Source organism: Schistocerca nitens, chromosome 3 (genome assembly GCF_023898315.1).
Source record: "Schistocerca nitens isolate TAMUIC-IGC-003100 chromosome 3, iqSchNite1.1, whole genome shotgun sequence".
Lineage (NCBI taxonomy): Eukaryota > Metazoa > Arthropoda > Insecta > Orthoptera > Acrididae > Schistocerca > Schistocerca nitens.
The window spans coordinates 861,284,650-861,304,594 of NC_064616.1; the positions used below are offsets into that span (position 1 = coordinate 861,284,650).

Consider the following 19,945-nt stretch of genomic DNA (forward strand, 5'->3'; position numbering starts at 1 on the left):
ATGACTTACAAGTTCGTGGCGCTCTCCATCGGTAATGCTGGAATTCAGTATGGTGTTGGCCCACCCTTAGCCTTGACGACACCTTCCACTCTCGCAGGCATACGTTCAATCAGGTGCTGGAAGATTTCTTGGGGAATGGCAGCCCATTCTTCACGGAGTGCCGCACTGAGGAGAGGTATTGATGTTGGTCGGTGAGGCCTGGCACGAAGTCGGCATTCCAAAACATCCCAAAGGTGTACTGTAGGATTCAGATCAGGACTCTGTGCAGGCCATTCCATTACAGGGATGTTATTGTCGTGTAACCACTCCGCCATAGGCCGTGCATTATGAACAGATGCTCGATCGTGTTGAAAGATGCAATCGCCATTCCCGAATTGCACTTCAACAGTGGGAAGAAAGAAGGTGCTTAAAACATCAACGTAGGACTTTGCTGTGATAGTAGCACGCAAAACAACTAGGGGTGCAAGCCCCCTCCATGAAAAACACGACCACACCATAACACCACCGCCTCCGAATTTTACTGTTGGCACTACACACGCTGGCAGATGAAGTTCACCGGGCATTCGCCATACCCACACCATACCCACACCCTGCCATCGGATCGCCACATTGTGTACCGTGATTCGTCACTCCACATAACGTTTTTCTTCTGTTAAGTCGCACACTACACACGCTGGCAGATGAAGTTCACCGGGCATTCGCCATACTCACACCATACCCACACCCTGCCATCGGATCGCCACATTGTGTACCGTGATTCGTCACTCCACACAACGTTTTTCCTCTGTTAAGTCGCACAATATTTATGCTCTTAACATCAAGCGAGGCGTCGTTTGGCATTTACCGGCGTGATGTGCGGCTTAAGAGCAGCCGCTCGACAACGAAATCTAACTTTTCTCACCTCCCGCCTAACTGTCATAGTATTTACAGTGCATCCTGAGGCAGTTTGGAATTCCTGTATGACGGTCTGGATAGATGTCTGCCTATTACACATTACGACCCTCTTCAACTGTCGGAGGTCTCTGTCAGTCAACAGACGAGGTTGGCCTGTACGCTTTTGTGCTGTACGTGTCCCTTCACGTTTCCACTTCACTGTCACATCGGAAACAGTGGATCTAGGAGCGTTTAGGAGTGTGGAAATGCCTCGTACAGACGTATGACACAAGTGACACCCCATCACCTGACCACGTTCGAAGTGCGTTAGTTCCGCGGAGCGCCCCATTCTGCTCTCTCACGATGTCTAATGACTACTGAGGTCTCTGATATGGAGTACCTGGCAGTAGGTGGCAGCACAATGCACCTAATATGAAAAACGTACGTTTTTGGAGGTGTCCGGATACTTTTGATCACATAATGTACATACAATGGAGAATATTAGTACACTTGGCAGCACAGTTTATAAATAATTAGAAGTGCATTGTTTCAGAGATGTGAACGTACTTTTTTTCACCAAAGACTGCATATAATATATCCCCGAGGGATTTACACTTCTTAGGAGGTACTTGCTCGAATATGCGCAGGCCCATACAAATATATCTGCGCGACTTACAAACCACGACTCAACAGCTCTGATAGGCACTGTATTCCGGTATTTCCATCGAGCTCCTCGTCGAACCACCTCGTATTAGCCTTTTACACCGTTCCTGTCACTGATAATCTTTCTTAGATGTAGGGTAAGACACGTCTGGCGAAATGAACATCTACACAAGTTAAATATTGCATCATATTTCTAGACTTCTGTTACGTCTTCGGAATTCACGTCTCAACTGCTTCACGAAGCAAATGATAATTTTATAGGTGAAACTGAAAGTCACCGCAGTTAATTAAAAAGAAGCACTATCTCTATGCTGCAGATACGACGTATTATAGCTAGCGGGATATGTATGCAGACGTAGAATCGGCTACGGCATTCACCGTTCGTTAAACAGCCAGCAAGGCTGTATCGGAACTTCAAAAGGATAAGGCGGTGTTGGGATCGCTTATGTGTCAGGCCGAGGGACTCGACTTTGTCAGCTGTGCTGAGAAACGTAACAATTTGTTGTTAATTTTGGAGATGGGACAAGATAATCGTAGATTGACAGAACGCTCAAAGTATTCCCGATACAAATACAGACACAGCTCTACCGCGACTAATCCCTCTGTCATTTGTAACTGGATGCATTACTAATATGAAGATCTCAGGTTTCGAGGTTATTAAGCTCGTCGAATTGGCAGGACGTTTTACGTTTTCCGAAACGCGTGTCTGTAGCCTGATCTTGTGTTGGAGCTAGCGAGAATAGCAACACGGTATTCACAATCGGATGGACACAAAAAGATAATCTTGCTTATAACTTTTTTTTCGTGAACTTCTCTATTATTTTTCAAGAAGAATTTTACTGTCTGTGAGTAGCTAATGAAGTATTTGTTTTGGAAGCAGACTTCCCACAATTACACTGTTTTATTTATTTCTTTTATCATTATTTCTTGCCATTAGTTGTCCGCAGCTCGTGGTCGTGCGGTAGCGTTCTCGCTTCCCACGCCCTGGTTCCTGGTTTCGATTCCCGGCGGGGTCAGGGATTTTCTCTGCCTCGTGATGACTGGGTGTTGTGTGCTGTCCTTAGGTTAGTTAGGTTTAAGTAGTTCTAAGTTCTAGGGGACTGATGACCATAGATGTTAAGTCCCATAGTGCTCAGAGCCATTTGAACCATTTTGCTATTAGTTTCCGGACCGTAGCTCCATTTTCAAGAAATCATCCTACCGTCACTTAAGCCGTCAGTCTAGGATCCGGCATCGCCATGTGCTCCTTCTCTAATGACGTTGTCGTCGACGGGACGTTAAATCCTTATTTGCTCTTCCTCCTTCAGACCGGAAGAGGATATCAGGCGGGGCCTTATCAGAGGACCCTTTCGGAAAATACTAAGGTGTACTCAAGCTTAAGGCTCCTAGCCGACAAACCATCAGCAATGTCACTGAACGAAGACTCTGAGGAGAACTTTGGAATTTTTCGCAGGGTACTAGCGAAGAATCTGATGAGTAATTATCATGGTATCATTTCCCTTTACCAGCCAAACTCTGGACCGGCCACTTCTTGTTTGGACACTAGCTGGTCACAGGGCTTCAGGGAGTCACCACAATAAATCAACAGGTGTAGAAATAGCGTATGGAAATAATTTGAAGACGAAAAGTTTGATAGAAGCCACACACCGCACAAAAAACAAAATGATCAGTTATCCTCAAAGTGAGTTACAGGTGTCTATCCACTGTCATTTTGATAACCTACAGCAGCAACATTATTCTTGAATTTACAATTAAGTGCTTGGCAGAAGGTAGAAGAAGCCATTTTAAAAACACGTCTCTAATGTTCCACTCTCGAATTAAGTATGTAAAAAATTAACACCTAAATCTTTCCGAACGAGCTATGATTTCTCCCATTTCGTTCGTCCCTGTGTAAGTAACAGGCAACAAAATAGTTTGTTATTCGGAGGAGAAAGTTGTATATTGACATTTCTTGAAAAGATTACCCCGCGATAAAAAAACTGGTTGGTTTTAATGAGTGTCGTCCCAATTCTCTTCTGTTTCGTGATAACAAAAAACGAGACACCCTCCTATGACATATGCGAGTGCAGGCTTTTTCGGCGAATTTCATATATGAAGTCTTAACGGGTTGTCAGCCGAGTGGCATCGTCGTCTTGCTACGAGACGACGATGCTACTCGGCTGACAACCCGTAAAGACTTCATATACCCTCCTATGACGTATTCGATGTCTTCTGTCAATCCTGTCTGGTAAGAATCCCATACTGTGCAATAGCATTCTAAAAGATAAGTGACTAACGTAGTGTAAAAAATTTCTTTAGTAGATTTTTGCAGTTTCTGAGTGTTCTGCCAGTAAAACGCAGTCTGTACTCTGCCTTTCAAACAACATTTTCTTCGTGATCTTTCAAACGTAAGTTGTTCGTGACTGTCATACGCAGGTGTTAAGTTAAATCTGCAACCTCTAAATTTGTGTCGTTACATTTATTGTTCAAGATCTATTGTCACTTTTCGAACAACACAGATATCTCCTCAACGCCATTTTTAATTTGTTTTTATTTTCTGCTGAGGTCACTAGACGATAAAGGACAGCATTATCTGCAAACAGTCTACGAGGGCATGCTGAAAAGTAACGTTGCCGAATTTGTTATGTGAAAAACTCTTAAAGCTCTTTAAATAAAATATGAAGTTATTAAAACTCTACATCTTTATTCTTCATCTCTATATATTTACAGCTCTCTGTCACTAGAGGGCTCCCAATTGTAGTTTTATTCTTCATCTCTACATATTTGCAGCCCGCTGCTACTAGAAGGGTCCCAATTGTAGCGCGTAACATGGCAGTGTGTAACGAAACTATGTCGGTGCTTGAGAAACAGCGTACTGTAATCGAGTTTGGAATTCGAAGAGTTCGTCCAACACAGGGAGCACCCTCTCCTTCAGCATGGCACTGCCAGACCACACGTGCGCTGCGACATCTGCAGCAATCCGTCGTCTTGGGTTCACCGTCATCGATAATCCTCCATACAGTCCCGACTTGGCCCCATCCGATTTTCGTTTGTTTCCAAAACTTAAAGGACACTTTAGAGGACTTTCCTTTGATAGTGATGAAGTGGAGCAAGTGGAGGTGAGGTTGTGGCACCGTCAAAAAGTCAAACATTCTACAGTGATGGTATCAACAAACCAGTCTGTCGTTGGGAGAAATATGTTCGTGACTATGATGAGGAATAAATGTGTAGACATGAAGAATAAATATGTGGAATGTTAATAACACTTGTTTTACTTAAAAAGTGCCAACGGCCTTGCCGCAGTGGTCACACCAGTTGCCGTCAGATCACCGAAGTTAAGCGCTGTCGGGCTGGACTAGCACTTGGATGGGTGACCATCCGGTTTGCCGAGCGCTGTTGGCAAGCGGGGTGCACTCAGCCCCTGTGAGGCAAACTGAGGAACTGCTTGATCGAGAAGTAGCGGCTCCGGTCTCGTAAACCGACATATGGTCGGGTGAGCGGTGTGCTGACCACACGCCCCTCCATATCCTCATCCAGTGACGCCTGTGGGGTGAGGATGACACGGCGGCCGGTCGGTACCGTTGAGCCTTCCAAGGCCTGTTTGGATGGAGTTTAGTTTTCAGTTTTTACTTAAAAATCTTTAAGAATTTTCGATAAAAAATTCGGATGCATTAATTTACAGTGCGTTTTCATACATCTATCACATTCGCCAGCCAGAGGGACGTGGCTGAAATTCGAGTCCAGCTGGATGAATTAAACGAAAAGTTCACATTTCAAATATATCTGCACTAACCAGAACAATATATCATACTAAAGTCAGTGGCGGCTCATAACCACATATCAGCAATTATCTTCCAAACGGCTTGTTGGCGGACCCACGTCTACCGGTAGTTTTTTATGCTATTATCGTATATTTTCACCTGTGTGACTTTTCGCTAAAGATGTAAATGTCGTATGGCATTGTTGGCTGGAAAATTTCACGGGGTGGGTTCATCTACCTGCCGGGAAGAATGTTCTTCCTTCGCGCACTCTGGTCAGTTTCCTTGAGGTTTTGTAAGAGTTGTGTTGCGGTTGTATTTTAGGAATGTAGGTAAGTGTAATGAAGACGCGTGTAGTGTAGCGTTATGTATGTGTTGTACGACGATGACGAGAGTATGGAGAAGGTAAAACGTGGTGCTGGCTCAGGGCCTACTCCTCTGGAATAGTACCAGGTAGGCCGCCGAGCTTCACATCCCCATCCGACGGACGATTCACCATTTAACAGTGTCACATGCCCTCAATTCATGAGACACAGCGGAGAGATTTTGAACTGAATCCAGAACCTTGGCGCAAAGACTGGTGACCAGGATCATTAGACCACAACATCTCCTCCGTGATTTCCCTAAACCGCTCCAGGCAAATGCCTAGATGATTGCTTTCAAAGGGCACGGCCAAGTTCCTTCCCCGTCCTCGTAATATTCGGAGCTTGTGGTCCGTCTCTAATGTCCTCGAGGTCTACGGGAGTGTAAACCCTCATTTTCCATCCTTTTTACCTCTCCACCCCCCGTCGCCCAAATACTCGTAGTGAAAATGTCATCCAACTCCATTATTCGAAGAGCGCGCAGACTCCAGCGCCACCGCATGAGTGTACCCTGTAGATCATGAACTTCAAAGGGCTTATCACACTGCTTTAGAGAACCAGAAGTAAGTTCGGTTTTACTGGATCACTACCCGTCAATTACACTGAAAAGCAAAAGAAACTGGTATTGGCATGCGTATTCAAATACAGAGATACGTAAACAGGCAAAATACGACGCTACGGTCGGTAACGCCTATATAAGATAAGTGTCTGGCGCACTTGTTAGATCGGTTACTGCTGCTGCAATGGCTGGTTATCAAGATTTAAGCGAGTTTGAACGTGGTGTTATAGTCGGCGCAAGAGCGATGGACACAGCATCTCCGAGGTAGCGATGAAGTGGAGATTTTCCGGTACGACCATTTCACGAGTGTACCGTGAATATCAGGAATCCGGCAAAACATCAAATCTCCGACATCGCTGCCGCCGGATAAAGATCCTGCTAAAATAGGATTAACGACAAGTGAAGACAATCGTTCAACGCGACAGAATCGCAACTCTTCTGCAAATTGCTGTAGACTTCAGTGCTGGGCCCTCAACAAGTGTGAGCGTGCGAAACATTCAACGAAACATCATCGATGTGGGCTTTCGGAGCCGAGGGCCCACTCGTGTACCGTTGATAACTGCTCCGAGACAAAGCTTTATGTCTCGCCTGGGCCCGTCAACACCGACATTAAATGTTGATGATGGAAACATGTTGCCTGATCGAACGAGTCTCATTTCAAATTGTTTAGAGCGGGTGGACGTGTATGGGTATGGAGACAACCTCATGAATCCATGGACTCTACATGTCAGCAGGGGACTGTTCAAGCTGGTGGAGACTCTTACTGGTGTGCAGTGTTATGGAACCCCTGGTACGTCTAGATACGACTCTGACAAGTGGCACGTACGTAAGCATCCTGTCACCTGCAGCCATTCATTTCCGTTATGCATTCCGACCGACTCTGGCAATTCCAGCAGGACAATGCTATATCCCACACGTCCAGAATTGCTACACAGTAGCTTCAGGAACACTCTTCTGAATTTAAACACCTCCGCTGGCCACCAAACTCCCTAGACACAAACATTATTCAGCATATCTGGGATGCCTTGCAACTTGCTGTTCAGAAGAGACCCTCACCCCCTCGTACTCTTACGAATTTATAGACAGCCCTGCAGGATTCATGGTGTGAATTCCCTCCAACACTACTTCAGATATGAGTCGAGTCCACGCCACATCGTGTTCCGGCATTTCCGTGTGCTCGCGGGGGCGCTACGCGATATTAGGCAGGTGTAGCAGTTTCTTTGGCTCTGCCTATTCAGTGTATAACGCACTGTGAAAATTCTGATAGTAAATACGCGATTGCAGTCGATCGCACGTATGCGGCGGTATTCCATAGGTCCTCAGGTAAGAAGTACAGTTTTGTAATGTCAGGATAACTATTTGTACTCACTGTACTGCGCCCAGAAGGTTCCGTTGCGCAGGTTCTGCGTGTACAGCCGCATGTGGGCGCTGCACGTGTCGCTCAACTCCTGCGCGCCTTCCGCCCGCTCCAGTGAATACAGACTGCTCCATTCCTGCGAAAATAGACACAGTGTTCACAATGCCGTTCGCTTTACCACCGATATCTCAGAGACTTCACTAAATGCGAGTACTGATGACGGAGATCCTGCCGGACAGGAAAGCAAGTGCAAGAATAAGGTCAGTTAGTAGAGAGTAATAAAGAACGAAATGCGAGTACCGAAGAGGCACGTGGGGGAAAGAAAGGACAATAGGGCCCTAGTGAACTGACTAGTTTCTGCGAACGACATAGAGATAGTAAAAATGCACAAAAGAAACAACCCAACAACCTAAGTAGGATAGCCAGAAGGGTAGGATTGAGGACTGCCTGCAGCAACAAGACGAAGACACAGAATACCACTGGAGATAGGAAAACGTCAGAGGGCACCGCTCAAAATGTGGGCAAATTTAAATGCCTAGGGGAACATACGACAGGAAGAAACAGGAGCAGTGAGAGGATAATAGAGGGAACGAAGAAGATGTGATCAGCTTTCTGTATGAATAGAGAAGTCTACAATACAATACTTACATCTACAGACATAAAGTTCAGTGATTACAATAAAATGGTGAGAAATTCAGTAGTATATGTGGCTCAGACGATAACACTAATAACACATGGTGCGCAAAAACTAGAGAAAAAAAATACTGGGCACTAAAGGAAGCGGTGAAATATGGATGCGAAGGCCTAAGGATGAACGGTACCGGTGAAAGCGAACAATATCAGGAGAAATCAGGCTGAAAAGGATTAGATTTTCGGCACATGTGATCGGGATAAACATGGGCAGAAAGACCAAAAGTGTAAGAGACAACGGATAAGACAATAGGAAATACAAGAACTAAGTGGACTGTTGGATGCAGGAAGACTTGATTTGAGGTAAGGATCAAGGCGCCGGCCGAAGTGGCCGTGCGGTTAAAGGCGCTGCAGCCTGGAACCGCAAGACCGCTACGGTCGCAGGTTCGAATCCTGCCTCGGGCATGGATGTTTGTGATGTCCTTAGGTTAGTTAGGTTTAACTAGTTCTAAGTTCTAGGGGACTAATGACCTCAGCAGTTGAGTCCCATAGTGCTCAGAGCCATTTGAACCATTTTAAGGATCAAGGTGGAAGAGAAGTGAAATTAGAAAAGAAGTATACGCCGACCAATATGCGAAAGATCAACGACAAAAGAGTGCAGGAAAATGTTGGAGAATCACCAGTGGAGCTGACAAGAAGAAGAAGAGGGTACTGAAGACCTCTGAAGAATAGGGGTAAGAAGAAGAGATAGGATCAGAAGGTTTCGGAAGCAGAAGAGGAAGACCTGATCCATAAAGGACAACTTTTGGTCATACAGAGGTCAGATATGAAGAACTGGAAGAAGAAGAAGAAGAAGGCCGGCCGTAGTGGCCGAGCGGTTCTAGGCACTACAGTCTGGAAACGCGCGACCGCTACGGTCGCAGGTTCGAATCCTGCCTCGGGCATGGATGTGTGTGACGTCCGTAGGTTAGTTAGGTTTAACTAGTTCTAAGTTCTTCGGTACTGATGACCACAGCAGTTAAGTCCCATAGCGCTCAGAGCCACCCCAAAACATAAGTTCATTTAAGTAAATATCACTTGTGATAAAAAAGAATAAGATTAGTGAATGTACATTACGACTAGACACTGCGCTTTCGGAACCCCGCTTCTCTTCCAACGAATCAAAGATATCTGTCAAATTCAGTTGCTGCCATCCGAAAAAATTGCAAGGAACTGATCGCTACTACAGCTTTTACTTCAGGATTCGTTAGCTAAAATACAGCAGGCTTCATCATTTCAGTGATCCGAAAAAGACGAGACCAATAAAGGGGAAATGCCGAGTGCATAGTTCTTAAATATTATGGAACTACAAGAAACTTTAGTTTTTTCTTGCATGAAAGAAAAATATATTTTTGGTATTTTTTATTTACATGAAAATTCTAGAATAATGTTTCGAACATCAGCGCAGCCTACACATATTTATAAGACTCTGTTATCCAATATCTGTCATCAATAAAATTACCTGTTGGGAGTAAAGCTAGAACAATGGTCATGTATTCGGTTGAAACATGTCACTTGGCACGAATTCCCCGTCTAACGGCGTGCTTATTATTTTTGCCGCGTCGTTTAACAAGTGCACTCTACAATTTTGTCATTCTATGATTTCTGTTTGTTTCATCCCTCTTTTACACAGCATTTCAGATTTTCACTTCAGTTATATTTACATGTCTAATCTATACTCTGCAAGCAACCCTATGGCGTATGGTGGAGGGTGTTATGGGTACCTAACGGATTTCTCTCCTTTCCCGTTCCATTCGCGAATGGAGTGCTACTCTTGGTATGCCTCCGTTTGCGCTATAATTTCTCCGATTTTCCTCGACGTGATTATTTCGCGAGACGCGTGTGGCAGGGAATAAGACGTCGCTTGCCTCCTCTCGGAACGCGTGGTCTCTTAATCTCTCCGCGATGCACAGCGTTTCACTTTGTGGCTGCTGCCACAGGAGTTAGCTCAACATCTCCCTTACGCTCCTGCGCCTGCAAAACGAACCCGTGACGAAACGCGCTTCTTTTCCTTAGATCTTCTCCCTCTCTTCTATTAATCCAACAGTACCAGGTTAGGTCCTACACGAACGATCAGTATTCAAGAATCGATCCAATGAATATTTTGTAGGCCACTTCTTTCACGAATGGAAATGTAGATTTCACGTCATTTTACCTACTACCGCTGTCGAGATTCGAACCCAAAACGAAATGCCAAATATTCAATTTTAGCGCATAGTAATGGCCTTCTTGCCTCAACCAGTAATCAGAAATTTATTTGAAACAGATTTTTTTATTGCCAGTAGTTTGTTGCAGATCCTGATAACTTGTAAAATGTTTTGGAGAGTTACATCATCGTTGCTCGTTTACAAATGGATGTGCAGTTTCTTAGCAATGTGACGTAATAAACTAAATAATTTCGCCACACGTGTTGAATTACTGGTTCTCAATTAATTTTGCCCCTATACATAGATAAGTCTAAACAGAAATTTCGAAGTAAATAATTGAAACACTATTAGCAAGAACAAATGCTCAAAACGATAATAACTTTTGTGGTGTCACCGCCAGACACCACACTTGCTAGGTGGTAGCTTAAATCGGCCGCGGTCCATTAGTACATGTCGGACCCGCGTGTCGCCACTGTCACGATCGCAGACCGAGCGCCACCACACGGCAGGTCTCGAGAGACTGACTAGCACTCGCCCCAGTTGTACGACGACTTTGCTAGCGACTACACTGACGAAGCTTTTCTCTCATTTGCCGAGAGACAGTTAGAATAGCCTTCAGCTATGTCCATGGCTACGACCTAGCAAGGCGCCATTTGTAACATTGCATGTATCTTAAGAGTCTCACTTGTATCGTCAAGAGCGATGTACCACAAGGATGGATAAAAGTTAAGTATTTCCGCAGCTACGTACTTTTCTTTATAGCATTCATTACGTCTCCTGTTTCAGACCTAAACTAGCCTGCGTGAGCTGACGCGTGCCCTTTCGGCTTCCTCGCCTCGTGTCTCGACTGTCTTGTCTAGACACAACAACTTTCAAGAAGCGTGGTGATGCAGAGTGTCTCTTGTAGTGCAACATGGCCTCATGTCACTTCTTAAGATTCTCAATTTGGTACGAATAGGAAGATGTCTCGAAACTATCGTCAACTACGTTATGTATTCCACCTCCTGTTTCATAATGGTTCTACTCTGCTTTAGTTGTATTTGTGAATCAAGTAAAAATTTTACGCATTACCAAATACGAAACTGTCAAATACTAGAACTTGGCCAGTCCACTTAGAGATAAGATGCACGGAAAGAAAGAGCACATTCAGGTAATCAAGCAACGCGCCTTGTCTATGCTGCTGTAATTTAAAATAAATACATCCGCAAAACTATAGTAAACATTACGTCGCATTTCCAAAACTCACACGGTAAGAAAAGTAAGCTGTTTTCATTGTGGATGCTAATGCAAGCTGCTTTATAAACAAAGCTATGATATTTAAATGACACGCTGTGCATGACACTTCTTCCTACATCTCAGCTGCACATTGCGCTCTGACCGGTGTTCAAATGGTTCAAATGGCTCTGAGCACTATGGGACTCCACTGCTGAGGTCATTAGTCCCCTAGAACTTAGAACTAGTTAAATCTAACTAACCTAAGGACATCACACACATCCATGCCCGAGGCAGGATTCGAACCTGCGACCGTAGCGGTCTCGCGGCTACAGACTGCAGCGCCAGAACCGCGCGGCCACTTCGGCCGGCTCTGACCGGTGTAACCGATGTGGATAGTAGCACTGTGGTGCCATCTGATTCAAGTGCCGCTTGTCATTTGTTTTACAGAAACGTTATACTTCGCACAACTTCGCGCGAATTTCTTGTAACTACCGCACGGAGAGACACCAGCGCATTAAGTAAGTAGCAGTATATCATTTCAGAGCACTTCATGCACGTCTATACGTAAGCGAAGTAGCAGAACCACCGCGAATCCACGAACATTATATCGAAGAGTTAAGAGCCTAAAAAGAATGCTGCAATAAATACTGTAATTCTATCACATGTATTTTGGTCTAAAACACTAACAAAAAAGGTGATGTTATCATCAGCCTGAATATTTATTTTAACGCTATATGATTTTACTAGACGTTTCTTTATTGTGAAACAAACAATAAGTGACACAAAGAAACACTGGGATCGACTACGCATAGAACCCAAGCCGTTTAGTATTGTAATCTGACACTTGTCCACGTTACCATAGATTACAAATAAGCACGAAAAAGAACTGTTACGAAACATCCCAAGACCAACGAATTAAAATTCGCAATACGTGCGACGTACACTGAAAACGGAAACCCGAGGAAAGCGAGTAAATTTCTTAGACATATGCGCATCATTGAAATTGTTTAGCATTCGACAACTTATCGACAACGGATACACATCGAGCAGCATTTTCTTCTTGAATTTTTACAAAAAAAGACACCAAATATTTTAGGAGAATACACAATACATGAACTCCAACCACACAGACTTGGCATGCAGCATGTTAAACACTCATCGGCAAGACTGACAGTGACGGAGCAAACAATAACATCCACACAGAAAAACTGCGTAAAGCGTACATAGTCTCTGGAATATCTATAACAAGAAACTCCTTTCAACCAACGCCAAACGTCGCCATAAAAAACAGTCCTTCTTTCAGAAGCACTCTACGCAGTTCAGACATTACCATTAACAATCAGTGTCAGTGTCCTCGAGAAATTGGAACAATAGATATTGTAGAAGACTTTTGGATGGAAAATATGTCTGAAATTTTGGGGGCACCTAGTTCGAAACGACAACACACGATTATTCACTGAAATTTTCCACATCAAAACGTGACCCGAAAAACCGAAGTACGATGGTTGGTCACCTCCTAAAATCAGCTGCCAGAAGTTGCCGTTGAGCTGCCGACAACTACACGGACTACATACAGGTAGAATATCGATTTTCATGAACTCAAATCCAAATGACTAACAGAAAGGAGTCTAAAAAAGTGAGTATTTTACGCGCGTACCTCTGCCTCAGTGGGTAATTTCCGGTAGTGCAGGCTGGCTTAGTCACACCACGTGTCTTGCTCACTGATGAGACATTTCTTCGTCTATTTTAATTTATGAACCAAAGTTTAATGGAGCTGTGTACTTTCCAGTATAAACAATAAAGTGGAAAAGCTTCCAAACAATTAAAATAAAGTGACGCTCAATCTGATACGCTTTGACGGCATTAATTTCCGACATCCGAAACGTTTTTTTCAGGAAAACAGCGATTCGTCAATATTAATGTCTGTATTTGGCGCACAGTCTGATCCGAATGCGTGTCTCAGCTGTTCCACAATCGGCTGTGCTTTGAAATGTTTTCTTCTAACAGTATCTAAGGGGTCATATGATGCACTGTCTGCAAAGTCGAGAAATTTCAACAACCAGTGCAATCTTCTTCATTCATGTTTGCTAAAGCATGATGTGTCAAGCGACTCCCTCTCCGAAAAGTCCAGTTTGGATCCTGACTTGTTCAGAATGCTCTGAACAATAATGTTCCCGGCAGAATCTTTACTTCATCACTTGTTGTGTCTTGCCAACTGCGAACCTAGATTTTGCTGCAAAATTTGTATGACTAGCTGTGTGCCGATGTGCAGATAAGTTTGTTTGGTCAGCTGTTTTGCACAAAGACTCTGAAAACAATTTATCGCTCGATTTGGTATTAGTAGCATATTTACACCTTTCTCACCACTAACGAAAAGCCGTGACCCACCGAACTGTCACGAACAAAAGCATATTGTGGCGTCCGTTACAGTGCCGTATTGTCGTCAGATGATTCTAAATCTGTTTCCCTCACCTCACATGTTTCACCAACTCTCAGATCTGTCACTAAAGTTGTCATCACTGTCTAAAAGAAACCGTTCTAGTTCTGATTCCGACAGACTACGCCCTTTTGCCGTCACAAATGGTTTCACACTAGTAAATACACTCCTGGAAATTGAAATAAGAACGCCGTGAATTCATTGTCCCAGGAAGGGGAAACTTTATTGACACATTCCTGGGGTCAGATACATCACATGATCACACTGACAGAACCACAGGCACATAGACACAGGCAACAGAGCATGCACAATGTCGGCACTAGTAGAGTGTATATCCACCTTTCGCAGCAATGCAGGCTGCTATTCTCCCATGGAGACGATCGTAGAGATGCTGGATGTAGTCCTGTGGAACGGCTTGCCATGCCATTTCCACCTGGCGCCTCAGTTGGACCAGCGTTCGTGCCGGACGTGCAGACCGCGTGAGACGACGCTTCATCCAGTCCCAAACATGCTCAATGGGGGACAGATCCGGAGATCTTGCTGGCCAGGGTAGTTGACTTACACCTTCTAGAGCACGTTGGGTGGCACGGGATACATGCGGACGTGCATTGTCCTGTTGGAACAGCAAGTTCCCTTGCCGGTCTAGGAATGGTAGAACGATGGGTTCGATGACGGTTTGGATGTACCGTGCACTATTCAGTGTCCCCTCGACGATCACCAGTGGTGTACGGCCAGTGTAGGAGATCGCTCCCCACACCATGATGCCGGGTGTTGGCCCTGTGTGCCTCGGTCGTATGCAGTCCTGATTGTGGCGCTCACCTGCACGGCGCCAAACACGCATACGACCATCATTGGCACCAAGGCACAAGCGACTCTCATCGCTGAAGACGACACGTCTCCATTCGTCCCTCCATTCACGCCTGTCGCGACACCACTGGAGGCGGGCTGCACGATGTTGGGGCGTGAGCGGAAGACGGCCTAACGGTGTGCGGGACCGTAGCCCAGCTTCATGGAGACGGTTGCGAATGGTCCTCGCCGATACCCCAGGAGCAACAGTGTCCCTAATTTGCTGGGAAGTGGCGGTGCGGTCCCCTACGGCACTGCGTAGGATCCTACGGTCTTGGCATGCATCCGTGCGTCGCTGCGGTCCGGTCCCAGGTCGACGGGCACGTGCACCTTCCGCCGACCACTGGCGACAACATCGATGTACTGTGGAGACCTCACGCCCCACGTGTTGAGCAATTCGGCGGTACGTCCACCCGGCCTCCCGCACGCCCACTATACGCCCTCGCTCAAAGTCCGTCAACTGCACATACGGTTCACGTCCACGCTATTGCGGCATGCTACCAGTGTTAAAGACTGCGATGGAGCTCCGTATGCCACGGCAAACTGGCTGACACTGACGGCGGCGGTGCACAAATGCTGCGCAGCTAGCGCCATTCGACGGCCAACACCGCGGTTCCTGGTGTGTCCGGTTTGCCGTGCGTGTGATCATTGCTTGTACAGCCCTCTCGCAGTGTCCGGAGCAAGTATGGTGGGTCTGACACACCGGTGTCAATGTGTTCTTTTTTCCATTTCCAGGAGTGTACTACAGAAATAATGTGAAAAGCAGGTTTTTTTTTCTGCCACCCGACGCACGAAACTAAAGTGAGATACCGCGTTGTGAGATCAGCTTAACCTAACGACATAACAACAGTCAGCCTATGACCTGTCATTGCCATTAAGAACAGGCCACACAATCCCTGAGGACGGACATATCCGACGAACTCAGTGAGAACAAGTGGATATATCTGTTAAGTCCACTAAAAGGGTTAATGAGTCAAAAGAAATAATAATATTAATACAGTCGATTGAGTGCACATTAAAATCGCGACATTTGTGCTCTAGGGGAAACGTAATGAACGCGTGTTCGTCACGATCAGTCGTCCTATGTTGGGAGCCAGCGCACTTCTACATCTACATGTACATCTACATCGATACTCTGATAATCACGTTTAAGTGCCTGCCAGAGGATTCATCGAACTACCTTCACAATTCTCTATTATTCCAATCTCGTATAGCGCGAGGAAAGAATAAACACCTATATCTTTCCGTACGAGCTCTGATTTCCCTTATTTTATCGTGGTGATCGTTCCTCCCTAAGTAGGTCGGTGTCAACAAAATATTTTCGCATTTGGAGGAGAAAGTTGGTGAGTGGAATTACGTGAGAAGATTCCGTCGCAACGAAAAACGCCTTTCTTGTAACGATTTCCAGTCCAAATCCTGTATCATTCCTGTGACACTCTCTCCCATATTTCGCGCTAATACAAAACGTCGTGCCTTTCTTTGAACTTTATCAATGTACTCCGTCAGTCCTATCTGATAAGGATCCCACACCGCGCAGCAGTATTCTAAAAGAGGACGGACAAGCGTAGTGTAGGCAGTCTCCTTAGTAGGTCTGTTACATATTCTAAGTGTCCTGCCAATAAAACGCAGTCTTTGGTTAGCCTTCCTCACAACATTTTCTATGTGTTCCTCCCAATTTAAGTTGTTCGTAATTGTAATACCTAGGTATTTAGTTGAATTTACGACTTTTAGATTAGACTGATTTATCGTGTAACCGAAGTTTAACGAGTTCCTTTTAGCACTCATGTGGATGACCTCACACTTTCCGTTATTCAGGGTCAACTGCCACTTTTCGCACCATTCAGATATTATTTCTAAATCGTTTTGCAGTTTTTTTTTGATCTTCTGATGACTTTATGAGTCGATAAACGACAGCGTCATGTGCAAACAACCGAAGACGACTGCTCAGATTGTCTCCCAAATCGTTTATATAGATAAGGAACGGCAAAGGGCCTATAACACTACCTCGGGGAACGCCAGAAATCACTTCTACATTTACATCTACATCTACATCTACATGATTACTCTGCAATTCACATTTAAGTACTTGGCAGAGGGTTCGTCGAACCACAATCATACTATCTCCCTACCATTCCACTCCCGAAAGCGCGCGGGAAAAACGAACACCTAAACCTTTCTGTTCGAGCTCTGATTTCTCTTATTTTATTTTGATGATCATTCCTACCTATGTAGGTTGGGCTCAACAAAATATTTTCGCATTCGGAAGAGAAAGTTGGTGACTGAAATTTCGTAAATAGATCCAGCCGCGGCGAAAAACGTCTTTGCTGTAATGACTTCCATCCCAACTCGCATATCATATCTGCTACACTCTCTCCCCTATTACGTGATAATACAAAACGAGCTGCCCTTTTTTGCACCCTTTCGATGTCTTCCGTCAATCCCACCTGGCAAGGATCCCACACTGCGCAGCAATATTCTAACAGAGGACGAACGAGTGTAGTGTAAGCTGTCTCTTTAGTGGACTTGTTGCATCTTCTAAGTGTCCTGCCAATGAAACGCAACCTTTGGTTCGCCTTCCCCACAATATTATCTATGTGGTCTTTCCAACTGAAGTTGTTCGTAATTTTTACACCCAGGTACTTAGTTGAATTGACAGCCTTGAGAATTGTTCTATTTATCGAGTAATCGAATTCCAACGGATTTCTTTTGGAACTCATGTGGCTCACCTCACACTTTTCGTTATTTAGCCGGCCGCGGTGGTCTCGCGGTTAAGGCGCTCAGTCCGGAACCGCGCGAATGCTACGGTCGCAGGTTCGAATCCTGCCTCGGGCATGGATGTGTGTGATGTCCTTAGGTTAGTTAGGTTTAAGTAGTTCTAAGTTCTAGGGGACTGATGACCACAGATGTTAAGTCCCATAGTGCTCAGAGCCATTTGAACCATTTTTTTTTTTCGTTATTTAGCGTCAACTGCCACCTGCCACACCATACAGCAATCTTTTCTAAATCGCTTTGCAACTGATACCGGTCTTCGTATGACCCTACTAGACGGTAAATTACAGCATCATCTGCGAACAACCTAAGAGAACTGCTCAGATTGTCACCCAGGTCATTTATATAGATCAGGAACAGCAGAGGTCCCAGGACGCTTCCCTGAGGAACACCTGATATCACTTCAGTTTTACTCGACGATTTGCCGTCTATTACTACGAACTGCGACCTTCCTGACAGGAAATCACGAATCTAGTCGCACAACTGAGACGATACCCCGTAGGCCCGCAGCTTGATTAGAAGTCGCTTGTAAGGAACGGTGTCAAAAGCTTTCCGGAAATCTAGAAATACGGAATCAACTTGAGATCCCCAGGGAGTCGGAACTTCTGGTTTACTCGATGACTTTCCGTCAGTTTCTACGAACTGTGACCTCTCAGACAGGAAATCACAAATGCGTGTGTCTTCTAAGCCAACGTGTAGCTTGCTTCACGAACACGAACACAGCAAGTGCGGCACACAACAGAAGAGGCGGCGAGAGCGCTGCGGGTTCCGGCTTACCTGTCCGTGTGCGACGGCGGCAGCGGCAGCGAGCAGCAGGAGAGGCAGTGGCGGCCCGGCGGCGGCCATGGTAACAGTGAGGCTGAGGCCCGCCTTTCTCCGCACTACTATAAACCCCGGCTCGCTGCCCCTCCAGTCAGCACGCAGCTTCCACACTCTTTGGCAACGACGGCCGCGCCCGCTTTCATACTTTCGGGCCAATCTGGCGCTCTTTTCGCACACGAGATTTCACATAAAAAAAAAATAACTCCTGTCGAGGGAGCTCATTTCCTCCGCGTTGGACTGTGGTCTGGCAACCGCGACTATTTCGATAGAAAAGATAAAATAAAAATAATCAGTATTGTTTCAGATTTCGATGTACAATGGGATAGGAATGATGATGGAAGTGGCCGAGCGGTTCTGGGCGCTACAGTCTGGAACCGCGCGACCGCTACGGTCGCAGGTTCGAATCCTGCCTCGGGCATGGATGTGTGTGATGTCCTTAGGTTAGTTAGGTTTAAGTAGTTCTAAGTTCTAGGGGACTTATGACCTCAGCAGTTGAGGCCCATAGTGCTCAGAGCCCTTTGAACCATTTTTTTGATGATGGAAATACGATCACATTTGAGGAAGTGGAGAAAATGGTCAATAGTTTGCAGTGCAATAAAGCGGCTTGGGTGGATGAAACTAAGTCGGAACTCATCAAATACAGTGGAATGTCAGGTCTTAAATGGCATTACAATGAAATGAACACCCTTAGCTGCTTACAGGCGTTGACATACGTCAACGGGGACAGATGAAAATGTATGCCCCGACCGGGACTGGAACCCGGGAACTCCCGCTTACATGGCAGACGCTCTATCCATCGTTTTTTTTTTTTTTTGTAAGAGAAGATGGGGCAAAGGTGGTTTGAAGCTCAGACTGAGACTTCAACGCTACTATTTTTTTATTTTTTAAAATTGTTGTTGTTTTTATTATTATTTTTTTTTTCTCAATGTCAGACTTACAACCTTTGCTGACATACATTTTGTTGTACTACCTACCGCATAAATAGTGTCTACAATGTCCAAATCTTGACAAATAGTGGCTAATTAGAAAATTTTGTAATTAAGGAAATTAATAAAACTGAAAATGTCCAAATGCAAGACATGTAGACATTGCGGATAGTACAAATACAAAAGATACATGCTCCTGCAGCAATGAAATGAAATTCGTGTCTGGGGCGACACCTGCTCACGACCCGACGTTCGTTAGAGCAAGAGAGCCATCTATCGACTCGTTCTCCAGACGTTGGTGTAAGACTGGGTCGTCTTCTCGAAATTAACTAAGGGTCCGTAAGTGTGATGGATGTCTATCTCGGTTTCCTCGTCTATCTCATCTCTCACCCGTCACACCCCATCTGGCCGGCGGGTCGGTAAATGTAAGTCGCAAGTAATTAGCGAAATCTTGCCCATATTTCATATGCTGTTGCAGCTTCGTGTGTCCATCCAGGAGAAAATGCCAAAAACCCATTTTGTCCTTTTCCGATTCGTTATAGGCGTAGCCCACCACCATTCCC

General features: G+C 45.2%; 1 protein-coding gene and 1 pseudogene across 1 annotated transcript in view; one reads left to right on the plus strand and one right to left on the minus strand.

Moving 5' to 3' along the window:
• The window catches only part of LOC126249791 (nose resistant to fluoxetine protein 6-like), a 341,698-nt gene that overhangs the window by 193,832 nt on the left and 127,921 nt on the right, over positions 1-19,945 (minus strand). The window lies entirely within an intron of this gene.
• LOC126249906 (5S ribosomal RNA) lies at positions 4,800-4,917 on the plus strand (annotated as a pseudogene).